The 18,008-nt window shown below is 41.4% G+C and overlaps 1 protein-coding gene across 7 annotated transcripts in view; it reads right to left on the bottom strand.

The window, feature by feature from the left end:
• The window catches only part of SHROOM3 (shroom family member 3), a 310,752-nt gene that overhangs the window by 148,413 nt on the left and 144,331 nt on the right, over positions 1-18,008 (bottom strand). The window contains exon 1 of one of the 7 annotated variants that reach the window (XM_087434461.1): positions 17,755-17,948. The exons of the other annotated variants lie outside the window; for them this stretch is intronic. The gene's annotated coding sequence lies outside the window, so the exon portion shown is untranslated. Of the gene's footprint in view, positions 1-17,754; positions 17,949-18,008 lie in introns of those variants that run through there. 7 annotated transcript variants of the gene reach the window in all.

Genomic DNA, 18,008 nt, shown 5'->3' with positions numbered 1-18,008 from the left:
GCTCTATCAGTGGGCACTGACCAGTGGTCTGCTAGAGATAAAGGGCGATAAGGTGGAAAGAGTCATCACCACTGTTGCTATACCTTAACAACCTGATAAAGGTTAGTGTTACTGTTGGTTAAAAGGGTATATGTGGCCTAATATATACAGGGAGTATATATGGCCTCCTGATTACTCATTTCTGTGGATAACCAAGGGCTGGTGGTAACCTAATATCTAGGATGTTTTTAAGAACTTAGGGTAAAAACAATTTGTAGTTTAGTGAAGTCATCAACTTCAGTGTGTACCTCACGTCCTTGTGCCCAAATCAGTGACTTATTCTGATGTAAAGCTGGCTATTTAAGGCCAGCCTTGAAACTCTATTCCTTATTAGGCCTGAGAAAAAAATCCACCTCTCATAGAAACCAAGCCCAACAGTACTCTTGCAGAACCTGGGGCTTTGTGTTGGACTTCATAGCTGCAAAGCAAAAGTGTGGTGGTTAGCAGCCACTTATAAAGAGAAAATGTGGAGGTCCCTGGATGAAGACATGGGCTTTCTTCATCTTCAGATGTTGCCATTCCCCAGAGCCACCACAACAAAAACAGAATTAAGAAGCAATAGGAATTCAGAACCTTCCTTTGTATCCCAAGCCTGAGAATCTTTTCAAATTTAAATGAATATCTGTCAAACTAATTAAGAGAAGATGCAATGCTCTCATTCTGCGCTCATTAGAGAACAACTTACTGGTCATAAATTCCTCAGGGAGTGGGAGTGAATAGGTCTCTACACTCTTGCTTAAGTTTCCTGGCTTTGTTTATTTCCAGTTCAGCCTGTTCATCTCCTAGACCCAGAAAGACCACAAAATATGCCTTGAATCAAGTTTTAATTCCATAAAACAGAAATAGATAAGATTATTATGAGACGTTGCAATTGATGTTTTTAGTCAACAAAAAGGAGAGAAATGACAAGTAATCATTTATATCTGAGCGGCATCTTTTTTCCAAGATGTTTTATATTTAGGAGCAGATTGCAAATTTCAAACGTTTCATACACACACACACACACACACACACGTGACAGTTTTCCCACTCTTTTTGCAGATTTTGAAATTGAGGCTCAGTAAATTGATTTGGTAAAATAAATGCAAATTGTCAGTCTGTGTAGAGTTTAACATCCTACAGCATTTACTGGACTTCTGCCAACTACCCAGTACAATACTATGTATTAATTTAATGTATATGTATGTAATTAATACTCTGGGTAATGCTGAGATGTTTAGCCCCATTTTACAGATAAGAAAACTGAGATTCAGTACAATCATCTTGCACCACACTGGTAAACAGCAAAGTCAGTAGTAAGCATGGTTCTTAAAAATATTTGTTTAAAAATATACGGTATTGCGCCTTTAACAAATTTTTGGAAACTGAAATAATAAAGAATGACTCTATATCTAAAATTTTATTATTGGACAGAAATTTAATTGTAGCTATTAGAATTTCCACCAAATGTCTTTATGCCACTGAAAATATATTTTTCCCTTCTTCAGCAATTCCATTAGGTTTTTCCTCTCATCACTTAGCTGAGCTGCACAGTTCTCTCAATTACTTGGGCAGTTCTATTTAACTATTTCTTTATTATTCCATCCTTTTGCTATTTATATCTGAAATAGGATTATTATAATTTCTGCCTCCCTAAACGAGATGGATGGGTTACACTTGCTTGCTCTCTGACAGCACACTCATACTTTAAAGGGATACTGCATAACAAAAGGGATACAGAATTTGAGGCTACAATGCCAGTCAAATTCAAAGCTAATTTATCGTGTTCATTATTTTTCCAACTTTTCTTAGGATTTCTATAATGAGAACTATTCTCTACCACTAACATGCAATAAAATGGGCTTCAAAATCCCTCTCTGGGCTGAATGTCACTGAGTTGTTTCCTGGGTAAATCTCGGCTCCTGATCTCTCCACTCATGTTTCTAATCAGAGGTCACTCTGCTGATGCCGTGAGGCTGTCATCTCCACTGTGGCTCCCACACCACTGACGTCATCGTGAAACAGGGCCGACTGATCCTCCTGCGGCAATCTTTCCACAGGTGCCCTGATGCTGATGCTCTTACCACCAGGGGACGTTACCTTTACAGCCCATGTTTGAGTTTAGAAAAGGGTATTTTAATCCAAAACAGTTTAATGTTTACTAGTAAGGCTTTGTTCAGTACTGAACCAAACAGCCATCTGCTTTGCCCCTTGAGGAATTCAATCCAAAAGCCACATTGAATTGATTTTGACATTTTAAAGACAAACTGTACCTCAGACATCAACTAGTTCATATTTTGGGTGTTAGAGATGAGTAAATCCTTAGCTTTATATATTCAAGTAATTAGTTATTTGAAATTCAATCTAAAATGAATAGAATTCCCAGATCTCTTATTTTGAATGCAGTATCACTTTTGTCTTACAACACTTATAATTTTAGTGTTTCTACATGCTTATTCTTCCCTTCTCCATAGTGCTTTAGGTGGTTATGATTTCAAAAATTTCAGACACCAACAATCACTACCATCAATCCTTGAAAAACAATGATTTCTAATATTTTCAAGGCATTCCTTAGATGGATGGTGCTCATTTTACATTTTAACAAGAACAGTCAGACTTTCAAGAGACCATTTTGGTCAAGCACCTTTGTTTACTGGAATAACACACAGGCAACATAGATATCACGCTAAGTAGGAGGTACATACCTAAAGGATGCAGTTAAGCTCAACATCAATCATGTATCTTTACTTAAGAAAGCAAGTGAGATACGTTTCTAGGAAATAAACTGAAAAACATTTTGATCCTATCTTGCTTTAGGGACAATAAATGTAACATGTTGGCAACTTGGCATAAATAGAGCCAGAATATATTTGATAGCAACATCCTTTAGAGCACAATCATCCAATACCCCCAAGTAGTACACAGGCTAAAAGACCTGAAGTATTCTCTTCCAAGGCACCAGAAGCTCAAATTCTAATATATGTTCCCTGTTGCCTGAAGACTAGGATGCATTTGAGGCTTGGCAATCCAAGATGCTGATCTTATTCCAGTATTTCATACAGTCATACTGCATAGCAAGCCAGAAGATTTGGTTATAAATCAATAAATCTCTGTCCAGTTAGTTCCAAAGTATGTGTTTTTAAAAGATAACTGTCTCAAAGAACCTGAGGTGATCAAAGTTAGGTGCATTTACACCACATTGGATTTGCACAAGCCGCAGTGGCCCCATCCATCAGTCTCCTGCTTAGTACAAATACAGGATAATAAAATACAATGCAACCATGATAATGATGACAATGAAAACAACAAACACACATTGAGCACTTACTTTGTGCTAGTTACAGGCATTAGTCCATTTAATCCTTACAGTCACCCTCTTAGGAAAATACTATTATCCGCATTTTCAAGATAAGGCAACTGAGGCACTGGGAGAGAAGTGATCCCTCCCAAGTTCCAGAGTCACAGAGAGTCAGTGACAGAGCCAGGATCTGAATCCAGGCAGGCTGGCTCTAGCATCTCCCTTCCAACTCTTATGTCATGTTTCACAGTGAGTTCCATTGAAGTATCTAAAGATGTATTAACATTCATCATAATGAAAAGTAATTTGCTTTCCTACAGGCTGAACGAGAGGGATTCAACTTAAAAACCATTTCATACAACTGATTACTTCTTGTAATTAAATTTACTTTTGCCCACTATTTACCAATATACCTCAAATAGTAAGCCTGGGTAATCTTTCCGAGATAAAGCAAAAACCCTCTAAAGAGAACAAATTCAAGAAAATTGATGTATGGCTGCAGTAGTCATTTATCATGAATTTATATATTTTTATAGCTTTCAATAAAGACAATTAAATGCATAGCAAAATGTAGATTAATTTTATACCTTGTAAGATATAAATACACAAAATACGGGGGGAAAGCCCTCTGTCCAACTTTTTCTTTTTGAGGTAACATGATTACCTACAGGACGTTGTTATTTTCTTTTAGCTATTCTTAGAATCATTGAGTTTTTTGTATCATGAGCAATACTTATCACAGGGAGTGGGTTGGAAAGTACTCAATAAACAGTTTGTGAAACAAAGATAATCAAGGAGAACAGAGAAAATAGAACAAAAGGAAGGTTCTGTGATTGCTCCTGGATGGCTTCACACTTAGCAAGTACCTGAAAAGCCAACTTTCCCTTTCCTTGCAGGAGAATGTTGAAATGTGAAGGCATCTCCTCACCCAGCCTCTCTCTTCTGCTCCTCCCCTTATCACCACTAAACAGCTGTGTGTTCACAGAGTGCTAAACCAACCAGTTGAAAGGTGAACACTTTAGTCAATCTGGTTGTTGTTTTTTCCCACCCACAATCTCCCAAGCAACTGGCCCGATGATTTTTTGAACTGAATTGTCTGATAATTTGAGAACTATGTAGAAAGAAGACAGGCCAGACTAAAGCTATAAGAAGGTATACTGATTTTTACCCTATACAGACTGAGGAAAATAATTTCAATTCTCAGAAAGCAATGGGAGGCTAATTTCTTGCTGAAAGAGACAGTCCAGTATTAGACAATAACCACCTGTTGCTCCCAATATTATGTAACTCAGGGTTTCTCAACCTTGGCACCACTTGGGCCAGATAATTCTTTGTTGTGGGGGCTGTCCTGTGTTTTGTAGGATATTTAGCAGCATCCCTGACCTCTATCCACTAGATGCCAGTAGCACACACACCCCACCCCGCTACTTGTGACAACCAAAAACATCTCCAGACATTGTTAAATGTCCCCTGGGAGGCAAAATCACCTCTGTTGAGAACTACTGACAAATTTTTAACTGTCATTGAATTTTCTCCTTTCTATTTCATAGCAAACAAATTATGGATGGCTAATTTTAAACATTTTGAAAGTTTTTGTCTTTCTCAAAGGCATACCAGATTTCAGAGTAGTATAGAAAACAGACTTTCCACTTCTCCTAACTCTGACTCTGTTTGATTCTCATGGTTATTCATGAAGATACAGCAGCAATAAGAACAATAATACTTCATGCTTAAACATGTATTTCTTATCCCTAGCACTTTAATAATAATTTCTGAATTCTCATCACTCCCCTTTTATGGATGAGATAAGAGGCACACTCGTTTATTTTCAGTTACAGTGCGGCATAAAAACATTTTTAATTTATGAAAGCATAAAATGGGAGCATTTACAAAAACATCACACCTATGGGCAATGAAAACTGGCAGGACCATCAGGGACATTCCAGAGCCATGACCAGTTACAGTCACTGAGTATCTTATCAAGACCGTTTCTTGATAAGAAAGTTAAGCACATTTTCTTTGGGCGTAACTGGCTGATGAAACCACATGCTGGTAGTTAACAATAAATATTCTTGGTTGAATTATTAAATGTAATATCAAGTGTAGCTTCAGTGGCCTATTGTATCCTAGGAAAACATCTTGGTCATGTGAAAACCGAGCGTATCACAGTTCTCTGCCTTCTTCCCGGTAGTTTCTATAGTCTAATGGTATGCTTCTCTATCCCAAGCATAATCAGCCCAATATCCCAAGGCACATAAGGAAGGAGCAGGCAGGGTATGTAACCTGCCCTGCGACTCACGTGGCATGCACCTCTTTCTCCTTGGGCCAACCCATAAAGAAGGCTACATGATATATATTGGCCATCTAGTAGATGCAGGCCCAAGGAATTAAAGTCTGCAAAAGCAAACTGTATGCTTTCTAAGTATCTGAACACTGGGATTAATAACAAGAACAGCAACAACAATGGCCGCCTCTACCCCCACCACTCATGACCAGCACACTACCTGCCAGGCCCAGTGCCAAGCACTTCACTTTCATGATCCCTGAACCCTCACAGCAGCTCTAGGAGGTAGGTCATATGTCCCCATTTTACAGATGAGGCTTGTAGAGATAAGTATCCTGCCCAAAGTGACAGACGGTGATGAACTTGGAATTTAAACCCAGGACCATTCAACTCCAAAGCCTGGGCTACTACACCATCATGACAAGCACAGGGAGACAGAGAGAATGCTGCTGGCATGTCCACTGTCAGAAACAAAACAAACAAAAAACTACTTTCTCTAAAGGGATGGGAAAGAGTTTGGGATATTCTAGGTTTATATCATTTCACTGTTTTTTTTTGGTAAGGAAGATTGGCCCTGAGCTAACATCTGTTGCCAATCTTCCTCTTGTTTTGCTGAGGATGATTACCCCTGAGCTAACATCTGTGCCAATCTTCCTCCATTTTGTATATGGGACGCCACCACAGCATGGCTTGATGAGCAGTGCGTCAGTCTGTGCCCGGGATTCGAACCCGCGAACCCCGGGCCGCCGAAGCAGAGCGCACAAACTTAACAACTACACCACTGGGCTGGCCCCTCATTTCATTCTTGAAAAAAAGAACAAGGGTGGCGAACTGGCTGTCTGCAGCTGGGCATTACCCTGGGTCCTATCTTGAAAGGAGTGATTACCCACTGCAGCAGGTTTTGCTGTACTGGAAAGGGGGAGTCACAAATTCCTTTAACACCAGTTGGCCATTCTCTGAAGGGGCACAGCTCAAGATCAGGGTGTTTTTCCTCTGTCTCAAAAGCTGCTATTGAAGCCTTCCTTTTAATCTTTAACCACAACACTTATATAAGGAACTTTTATTGTTATTCAACGGTTAACACCTTACCACACACTATGTCAAAGTTCTTGGGTTTATCAGTCTTTGCTGGGAAACTATAACCTTCCATTGAGCTGCTGAAGTTAAAAACCTGGGAGCCATCCTAACATCTCCCTCTCCCTCACCAAAGAGCCAGCTGTCATCAAGTCTACCTATGCGACCTTCTAGATAGCAAATCCACCACTTCTCCTCCTTCCCCTGCCCTAGCCTTAGTGCAGGCCCTCATTATTTCTCACCTGGACCAGTCCTGCCTCACTAATTTCTTTTCCTCTAGGCTTGCCATCTTCAAAACCACCTTCCAAAATGCAACCAGAATGGTCTTTCTCAAACATACATCTGATTTTGTCACTGCTCTGCCTTTTAAATTCTTTACTAGCTCTCCATCAGCTTCAGAGTCCTGTTCAAACTCATGAGCATCCTCACATATGCTCTCCAGTTAAAGAACACCACATACATTCAGACACGTTACCCCCAGCCCACATGGCACCTTGTGCAAATTAGACAAAGGCACCTCCTTCTGCAGGTGGATGCAGCTGCTCCAGGGAGCAAAGCCTGGGCTTGATTTCAGCCCTGCTCCCACCTCATCTCCTCCCATCTTTAGTAGGTCACGAGCATGCAATCAGCCCACAGCCCTGACTCAAAGTTCTGTTCAAGCACCTCTCTGTTTACTTTGTCTAGAATGCCTTTACCCACTAAATCCATCCACCTAACTCCTATTCATCCTTCTAATGATCAAGACAATCATCATCCTACAAGAAGCTTTCGCCTACTCTATGCTACCAGAAAGACTTCGTCGTACATGCCTGGTATAGATTTTCTTGTCTATTTCTCCCACTAGAGGCTGTATTTTGTGAAAGCAAGGACCCTGTCTTTCAGATCTGCACGCCAGTAAAGCCTAAGACAGTGCCTGGGAGAGTGCAGATCAACAGCCGCTGAATGTCAAATGAATGATGCCTCTTGCTTTCTTAGCCTTGTCATCGTGTAATAAGAAAGTCCCCCCACCCCAACCCCCAGCAATTTGGGGATTAGGCCACGGTGTCTGCTTCCTCAAATTACATAATCCCTACTCAAATAACAAGAAGCCAGATCTCATTTAGCAATTATTTCATTAACCTATGATTAAGAAGAACAAACATCTTGGATTTCAACTTCCTGTCCCCGCCTAACAAGTTCACTAATACATCTGTCACTGACTGTTTTGTCCTTCGCTGGATCTCACTCCCTTCTTTCATCTTCTCCCCTCCCAGACTTGTTCCACTTAACAAGAGCCATCCAGCTGGATGGTGGGCGCATGGGAATTTGTAGTACTCTCTACGGACATTTTCATAAGAAAAAAGTAAAAATAAATACTAAAAAAGTAAAGAGTTATCCATACTCACTGAACCACAGGCTTGACTTCTTATATTTCTGCCTTTCACGAGATTTTCAACATTAGTCCTGTTTGACTCTCCCAATTGGCCTGCGCCTGATGGGCACATTGGTTTCATTTATGACTTTACTCGCTCTCCTAGTCACTCCCTCCTCAAATCCCTCACTAATTCCTTTCTGATATGAATCTGAATTCTCTTCTCGTATTTAAGTCAGGCCAAAAGGAGTACCAGACTTTAACTCCCTATCAAAGACACTGTATACCTGAAATCTAGTCATTTTATCTATGAAAAATAAGTGGCCTCACTTGGGTGGCCTCTTACGCAGAACCATTTTAGGAAGAACTGGGCAGATATCACACGTTTTAAATCAGAGATAGAGGTTATTGTCTCCCTGCTCACAATTATTCCAGAAGAACATGGCGCTGACTAAGCCCCTGCTGAAGGGGTGAGGCTGGACCAGCTCTTCCCTGGCTATGAGCAGAGCGGTTCAGGTTCTTGCCCATGGAACTTGGAACTGGGGCCCAGAGGCTGAGTTACTCAGGTGATGAAGGCTTGAGAGCTGTGAGGACACGTGGAGTAGAACCCAACGATGGCTCCGTGTGAGCCAGGGCCACCTGCAAGCCAAGAGGAGGATGGGAGTGGGAGGATGGAAACCCAGAACCCGGGGAAATGCATCAGACAGGATTTTCTTGTTGTTATTATTGCAAATGACACAAGTGACAGTGAACCCACAAAGAAATTTAAGCAAAAATGGGCATTTCTTGGGAAGTATAAGAGTGGAGATGGCCTCAGGGACTGAAAAATATTGTCAGGTTCTCCCTCACCTCACTCTACCCTCACTCTATGTGTGTGTGTGTGCGTGTGTGAGTATCTGTCGTCTCTGTGTCTCTCTACCTCTCTCTCCATATATATATATTTTTTCTCAACAAATAGGATTGCTTTTCAGTGTGTGTGTGGGGGTGGGGTGGGGGGGCCGGTTATGCAGAAAACAACCACAGAGCAGAGACCTTCAGGTTTATTTCATACCATATTAGCCACTTCAAAAGAAAGCAAGCTCTGGATTTATATATAAAATCTCAGGAGAGGACTCTGATTTGCCTGGCTTGGACATGTGCTCATCTAAAACAAGTCCTTACAATGGTTTACTCAAAGGTCACTGTCCCCTTCTTTCTCATAAACATAATTCTGATTCCATCGCAGTATCAGATGACTATGTGCTCAGGAAGGCAGATCCTTCCATAGCCCCAAGAGATTAATCATTCCTGATCTACATCAATCATGGTACTCTGACTCCCCCGCCAGTTACTAGTATAGGCATGGGTATAGGACACAGCCCTATATATTAAGATCTGACCGAAAGGAAAGTATGCAGGAAGGTTTTTGGAAAAATGTACATCATTCTTGATAAAATACACAAAAGGCAATCCTTCCTGACTTCGGACAAAGTTATGTGAGGATGTGATGCCTGGAGCTGCAGCAGCCATCTTGTAATCATGGTGGGGGAAAATCTGAGGATGAAAATCACTATGCTAAGGATGGTAGAAAGGAAACCGATAAACCTGGCACTTTAATGATGTCACTATGCCGTTAAATTAACCCTGGAACCATGTCTTCCAGGAAGCTAGTCTGCAGGGAAAGTAATAGAACTGATGTTCAAAGTCAACTGAAACAAGGGACTATGCAGGCCAACAAGAAAGGGAATAGTTGCCTACTTGCCAAATCAAAGTAAAGGCTAATGGTTATTGGCCTCTTACCGTGTGTCATGCCGTGTTCCAAGTACTTTACATGTATTACCTCACTTAATCTACACAACAACCCAACAAGGTAGATACTTTCATTGTTCTCTACTTTTCAGATGGGTAGACAAGGTCCAAAAACATTGAATAATTTATCCAAGGTCACAAACTCAGCAATGCCAAGATGGGGACTCACACTTTGGCTTCTGACTCCTTCTGACTTAACCATTAGGTGAAACTTTGAAGTGTTCCTGGCTTCCTGCCCTTGGATTCCTTGTTTTATATCTTTTTAAAGAATCCTCTTTTTATTTGAGCTAGTCTGAGTGGGTTTACATTCCCTGCACCCAAATGTTCCCTGAGGCACGGGCATTGGCCAGACTCAGGCTTTCTTTCTCCACCCATCATAAATCTGTGGGTCTCAATGTCCATTTGTTAAACGCACTTAGTCCAAATCCCACATGAAAACCTTGATTTAGTGGAATTCATGGTTCCCTGGTTTGCTCCTTTCCCAATTGTCACATGGCAGGAATTAGTTTGGGGTCTTTTGGGGGCTCTATTTCCAGCGTGATGTGACTTATTAATTAAAATATCAATGAGCACCAACAAGGGATAACTGTCCCATGAGATCTTCACCTCTAATTTTATCTATTTTTTAACTTTTCAAAGTTAAAGTTTTTGCCCTGAGTGACATCCAGCAATCATATATGGCTCTGTGAGACCAAGAAGGCATTTCTATAGCCTTACCACTGTTTACTCACGCCACACCCTCAACAAATATTTGAGTATCTGCCGTGCCCCAGGCACTACACTAGGCACTGGGTATCAACAGGTTACTTCTCTGTCCTCACACAGGGCAATAAAGTGTAATGATATGCCAGATTACTTTTTTCTGTCAATCAACAGGAGAGCTACAACATATGAAAAAGGTGCACAGGACTAGATAAAGCATTTTGCAGGCACATCCAATGTAGCAGTGACGAGCACAGACCTTGCTGCAGACTGCCTGGGTTCAAATCCCAGCTCTGCCCTGTGTGACCCTGGGTCAGTTACTGAACTGGTATCTCAAGGGTTTAACTTGTTAAATGAGGATTAAAATTGTAGCCTTGTCATAGGGTTGTTATGAGAGTTAGCATTTTTCTAAATCACTTAGAACATGATAATTACAATACAAGTGTTTGTTCAAAAGGAAAAATGAGCTGCAGTCTATTCTCCTTCTACCCACTGATCATAACCAAGCAACTTTGCTGCAAGCAGTGGTGATATGGCAACACGCCAACCTCAGGATCTGCAAACGGAAGCCCAGCCTTGTCACTGTTGGGGAGGACGGGGGCTCCAGACACCAGGACCAGCGGCACCACTGCAGGGGGTGACTCCCCTGGCCTCCACCGCTAAGTAAAATAGAGGCTCCACAATCAGTTGTTTCTTGCTCTCAGAATCCCCAAACTAAGATGTCGGTTAAATGGATTTTACGGTGACTTGATCTAGAGAATTTGGTTTTCAATAAGCAGATCTTGGAAAAAAAGAAGAATCAGAAATTAGGAAGAGATTTTAGAAGTCAAGCTGTAATCCAAATGTTTGATAACCCCTCTGACCATTGGTTATCCAGCCACTCCTGGGACATTTTTAGACGGCCTTTTCCTTTATGGATCATTTCTAGTTATCATCAAGTACTTCCTTTTATTGCTCCCACACACTTGTCCTGGTTCTGGAGCACGAATAACCCCAATTCTAAATGATGGTCTTCAGATGCCTGGAGAAGAGGATTCCCTCTCTTCTCCTAGTTTCCTGAGCTAGTCACAACTTGACATGAATGATGATCAAAATCCTCCAAGTTCTAAGGAGGAAATAAATAGAATATAGAGACTCAGAGGGGTGTCCAGGGAGATCATTTTTAGAGAGGGTCCTTGAAGTACCCTGGAAAGCCAATCTTGCTTCTGGGCTCTGAAGAAAGGGAAAGACATTGATTCCTTGTTTTCATTATGTCTGAAATAGGCTCCTCCCCACCTTGAATCCTGTGGCCTAGAGAAGGGTGTTGATAGCAAAACTCAAAATGAGTACATTGCGATACCACGTGAATCCAGTGGAATTCAACCGGACTTTTGTAGCTGAAATTTAAACCAAATGTCTCAAAATACAACGGTCCCTAGAGAGTGCGGACTTAGTACTTTCATAACAGAAACAATGGTTTAGCTTAAACGAGGCCAGTTTTTAAAAAGAAAGTTTTCCCTCTGTATGTGCGAAGATATAGATTTTGGGACCTTCTTAGGTGGTAGAATGGAATACTTAAGAGGCCAGGGTTGGGATTCAATTCTCATAAGAACAATCAGCTTTGATCAGAACAAAGCTCTCTCCCGTGTGCTCACAGCGTTCTCTTTAAATCCTAGGTAGTGGTAACAATAAACAAATAGACAATAGCTAACAATTATGGAAGATTTTCTATGTAGTAGGCACTGTGCTAAAGGCTTTACACGAATTATTTCATTTAAACCTGGCAACAGCGTTGTGAGGAAGTTCTCGTAGGTTCATTCAGAGTAAAAGCCAAATGCCTTCCAGGGCCCAGAAGGCCTGACCTCTGTCCCTCCTGCACTCATTCTTCCTCAGACACGTCATCCACACTTTCCCCAGGGCCTTTGTACTTGCTGTTCTCTCAGCTCAGAGTGCTCTTTCTCAGCTCACTCCAAGGCTAAATCTCTCACCTCCTTCAAGTCTTCCTTCAAATATCACCTTCTCAGCAGGGCCTTCTGCCACCAACCTGTAGAAAAATTGCAATATCCCCTTCCTCCATCATATACCATACTTCCCCGCTGTATGTTTTTCCATAGCAGATAGCATTTTATAACCTTCAACACAATTGACTTATTTTGGGGTTTGTTATCTGTCTCCTTTGATCAGAATGTATGCAAGGATTTTTGTCTACTTTTGTTCACAACTCTAAACCCAGCACCTAGAAACACAGCTGGCACATGGATATTAATAAATATCCATAAATATTTATTGGTTAAATTTTCTACATGAGGCCATAGATACAGAGGGGGTAAGCAGTCATGCTTTTTATAGACAAATAGCCTTCATTAGGAACTCACATTCCAGAAACCAAACTTGGAGTATATATCCTTTTCCTGAGGGTGGGTGGCATTATCTCTGACCATTGGGGGCATTAGATCTGAATAATACTTCATGAGTAGAAACACACACTAGCAATCAAGAATCCACAGAAGTATTCCATGTGGGCACTACATTCAATTATATATGTGTAGGCACAACCACTTGTTGGAATATTTTATGACTCTACTGGGAAATTTTATTTGATAAGACTTGAGGGAAACTAAAAAATGTCAAACTAAAAACTGAAGAGGATATAAAAGTTCTTATGAAAATATTTTCCCAGGGTTGCACAACAGCAAGAATGACAGCTTATAACACTCTTTTACAGACGCCATTCAGATTCAAGTATCGTTTCCCGAGTTCCTTTTATATGATTATATTTAACCTTCCTAACAATGCAGAAACCCAATTTGCAGATGAGGTACGAGGCTCTCAGAGGTTATGCACCTTCCTCAAATAGCCCAGTAAGGGGTAGAATTTGGAATAGAATATAAATCTTTTGTCTCCATCTGGAGTGCCTCCCGCTGTACACACAGCTGCTGGTTAGGCTTCAGGTGTTTATCATTTTACAGGATCTTCTATCCCGAGGAAGGAGCTCCGTTTTTGTAAATGGCTACCTTAACGCCTCGTCAACTGAACAACAAAAACTACAAATATGACTCCCCCTCCCTCTTTTTCCAAGGTCTACTGTTACACAGATTCAAGCGATTCACATTGGAGCGTGTACATCGTCGTCACGGTAGAATGAGCGTCTTTGTCTGAAGTTCATTTCACTAACTAAACAGCCAGGTTCATAAAGCTCACATTATGACGGAGGAGAAAATGCAGCTGCTGACAGCATCGCTACGCGCAACAAATACCAGGAAAATCTCAAAGCTCTGACCACTTTTTTCTTAACCATATTTTTGCCAATTATTTCTCCACAGCTTTGGACACTTGTTTTCACCTCTACTCTTTTCCAAAAAAGAATTCTACCCCGGGGAAAAAAATTAAGACCTCAAAACCCAGTACAAATTGCTCATTTAAAGAACAGGATTTAAGGATGTGGGGGCTTTTCTTCCCTAAAAGCTCATCACTCTGGAGAAAGAATTTGAATCCTGTCCTGATTCTTCCTGAGCAGTGGAGCAGTTTTGGGTTTTGTGTTAGTTAATTTTAATTAAAAAAAAAAAAAAAGCACCATTCTTGAGAAGCTGTTGCTATGAGACTTCCTGGGCCTCAACAGATGGCCACAGAACAGTTCTCAGCCCTGAGCTCTGGGCTCTGAAGCCCTCCACTCAGGCATACCATTAACATTCCTGAAATACCTTCGGAGGCAATGCGGGCCAGCCGCCTTCAGACTAGCTCACCCGCAGCTCCTAGGCTGGCCTCCCTTGTCAAGGGGCCTGGGTTGAAATTTGCTATAAATGAATGATCAGGCCTCTCTAGGAAAAGGCTGTAGCAGAGAGGGTGCTGTCCTTCTCAGTTTAGGCTTCAGACAAACTTGACCAACACACCCCTGGGGTTTTGAATTGTGAGCAGACAAACACGTGTGCACACATATGTACACACACTCATGCACATGTACCCCCCTCCACACCCAATTAATTTCATTGTTTCTAAGCCTCTGACCCCCTCCCAGTCACAGAGTGATCCAGTTAAGAGAGCAGCATATTTTTGGACTGAAGCATTTTGAGTGAGAGGTTTAAGGATTCCTGGTTTCTCTTCTGATATTAAGACATAAAGGAAAAGAGAAGTGCATGGCATTCAAGATTCTACTTTCTCACTAACTTCTTGGTGTTGTTGGACAAATCATTCCGTTTCATCACCTTTCTCTCCCTTCTAAACTGGGATAATGATATTGACCTACATGCGTCAGAGAATTTAATGAGCCATGATAAATAAACAATAGAGAAATCATTGCATACATATCAGGTCAGTAAGACCAGCCTCCATCCCTGCCAGGGAAAAGATAAGGGAGGAACCTGGAGACCTACACCTGGGGGTCTACTTGTTGGGACCACTTCCCCTGGAGGGCTGGTCCAGAATGCTGACCTCGGTTTTTGGTGGGGTCTACTGGTAGCTTTATGGGTACTAAGGAGCTTTGGTACTTGGAAGAAAACAAGTGATTCCAAACAACCATAGCTTTTCAGGGTGGGGCTCATTTAAATTCCATCCTCAGAGTTTTCGCTTTAAAACCAGGCCTGGAGTGTACAAGCGAAGCCCTACTTAAGTGTCTGACGCCAGTGCTCTCTTGATCACTTGACGGGACATCAGAGCAATCCTACCAGTTTCAGTTCACAGAAGTTCGTTGAGAGCTTTTCTCCCAATGATATCAGATGATACGCCACAAATACCGCACCACTGCCCTCATCTGACGTTCGTTTTTGAATCCAATCTGTCCAACCAAGAAGCAAAAAAAATGAGTCGAGATTGCTTAGGTTCCCACCTTCCAAAATCATCCATTTGTCCTGAGGTATAGCTTCCCTCTTGTCTCCAAAATGTGAACTTAGGGTTGTTGGAAGTTTTTTTTTGTTGTTGTTGTTTTTTGTTTTTTTACACATGACTTTTAGAGGTTTGGCATGACAAGAGCGCCAACTTTTTCCTTAATAGGAACATTAACCAGTGACATTTTAATGAAGCCATCTATAGAGGACTGGAGATAAGGAACCTGCTTCTTTTTCCAAGTGTCTAGGGCTACAGCTTGCTTGTCTGGTCCCTATGGCCATAGCACATTGAGCAAAGGGAGGTTTCACCCTGCTATTCAGCTTCTGAGCTCACAGGCTCCCCCACTCAGAAAAGTCAGAGGCAAAGGCTGAGATCTGGGGCTGTTTTGATGAGGGAGGGAGAGGGAGCGGTGGGGGAGGGAGGTGTCTGACGTATGCAGCTTTCATTTGCATAGCTGAACCTTTCAAGCAGAGCCAATGGGGCACACAGTTTGTGTCTGGGAGCGGGGGCTGAGTGCGCTCTATTGTGCCCTATTGTGTGCTGTCCACGACACCAAAGGGGACCCTCGCCAGGCCGCAGCGGAGGGAACCGGGCAGGCATTCCACAGCTCCAGAAAGGAGACTTTTAAAAGTTGTCACTGGGGAAAAAAAGAATTTAACATACTTAATCCCCCACCCCACTCTAACTCTCTAATGATACTGTTCTTGGGATGAAATATACATGTGTGTATCTTAGTTATTAACAATTGTGTCAAATTACATATTTGGGGGTACTCTGTAGATATGTACAAGGGCTTTCTATACTCTTAATATGAAATGTAGGGTTTTGTGACTTTACTTTTTAACTAAAGATGAAGTTTTTCAACTAGCTCTCTTCCTTTCTGTACCTTTTTAAGACACTGGGATTTTTATGGATAGTTTTTTTTTTTTAAGATAGTGATTGGGGCTAAGATGGTATTTATCCTTCCCCATACAAAAATGACTTAACCCAGGAAATCATCTTTGATTTATACACCTTCTAGGTTGTAATTCATAACGAAGGCAGAATTTTGAAATTTAAATCAATGCTAAATACACAATATTTTTTTAGCTTTTCAATATCCATTTCTCCTTCAACTCCCTCAACATTTATAAATTCATTTAGTATCTACCTATCTACCTACCAACGGATCTAATTTTTCAATTATCACCAACCATCTGTGCTATTTGCACACAGATTATATTCAAAATGATCGCCCTCGACTTGTGTGACGCTCACATCTCACCCCACAGCTGAGAAAGATGGAAATTTCCAGCTGGCTAAAAACATTGGAAGAAAAAGACATAGTTCAGGATGATTAACATCGATGACGAGTGAATGGTTCCTGAAAGCTTATCACCTCTTTTTCACCAACTCTATCTGTTCTCTCTACTCCTGTTTACTACCTGAACAGAAGCACTCAGGATTGCTGAACACCTTCGTTTCATGAAGGTGTTTATATCTTCGGAATTAATAAGGTGGGAACTACTTTGGATTTATAAATGAATCTTTACCCGTTTACAGAAAGTTTTCTTTAAAAAAACCAAAATCGAAGGGAAAATTACTTCCTCCCTATCACGACGAAACAGGCAGAGCTGTAAGCACTAGTCCCAAACCACTAGTCTTTTTAGCAACCTTGGATTACTAAATCCTAGAAGTACAAGTATGCTGACAGCAATCCAAGAGGGAAGACAGGCGGGTCCCTGAAGAAACTATCAATCAGCTTACAAGTAAAATGAAATCAGAGTAGAGCTTAGGCTTAATCAGAATCATGGCTTAATATTCCTAAGCATCTCACTGTTGATCATATTTAGGTGCTCGCATTTAGAATCTGACTTTCTCTGAAACATAAGGATGAGCACAGTGACCAAGCCATAATATCAACTCCCCCACCCCCAGTTGAAGCGAAATTCACTAATTCCTCTATGTTGAACAAACCTGAAAAAGAAAAACTGCTTTCATACCACAAGAGAAAAAGTTAAAGACAGCTTTAAAAATAAGTAGTAATTAGAATTAGACTATAAATCCTGGGGCTGCGTGACGGGAGGGAGCCAAGCTATTCAGCCTGACTATATTATTATACAAGCTAGCATACTATTTGTTGCCCTTAATTAAAAGTTACTTTATTCCATCGTCACTTCAGCTTCTCGTCAAATAGGAAGGAGTGCACAATGAGGTGTCAATTGCCTGCAAGGGCTACAGTAATTTGTCAAGTACGCCCCTCCCCGTTTACATATTTATTTTTGCCTTAGTATCATTTGGCCAGCACATTTGACAGCAGTATATCTCAGTGATATCATCAGAAAGGCCTAAACTAAACAACTTCCTTGCCTTTTGTTAGTTTACCCTCCCAATACTGGCATTCCATCAAGATAAATGTAGAAATAATCTCAAGAAATATCTGGTTTAAAACGGACTTACCTTAAGAAAGTCTAAGCCGGCATTTCCAGTGTCCTCGGTTGTCTGCTGGACAGCTCTGTCCAGCGTGACACTGGGCCAAGCTGGCCCACCGAGGGGGCTCAGTGGCTTGGGAGAGGTGGCATAGAGGCACGAGTCCGGCCCGGAAAGAATCCACGGGAGCCAGCCCCAGGAAGGCGTGAGCTAAGACACAGGTGTCTGACACCACCAAGGCACCTCTGCTCGGAACCTGCAATCAAACGGCTGCCCTGATTAGC

Source organism: Ceratotherium simum, chromosome 8 (assembly GCF_057802395.1).
Source record: "Ceratotherium simum simum isolate JZ-2026a chromosome 8, ASM5780239v1, whole genome shotgun sequence".
Classification (NCBI taxonomy): domain Eukaryota; kingdom Metazoa; phylum Chordata; class Mammalia; order Perissodactyla; family Rhinocerotidae; genus Ceratotherium; species Ceratotherium simum.
The sequence above is the reverse complement of the archived record's forward strand: the minus strand, read 5'-3'. Positions and strand labels throughout refer to the sequence as shown.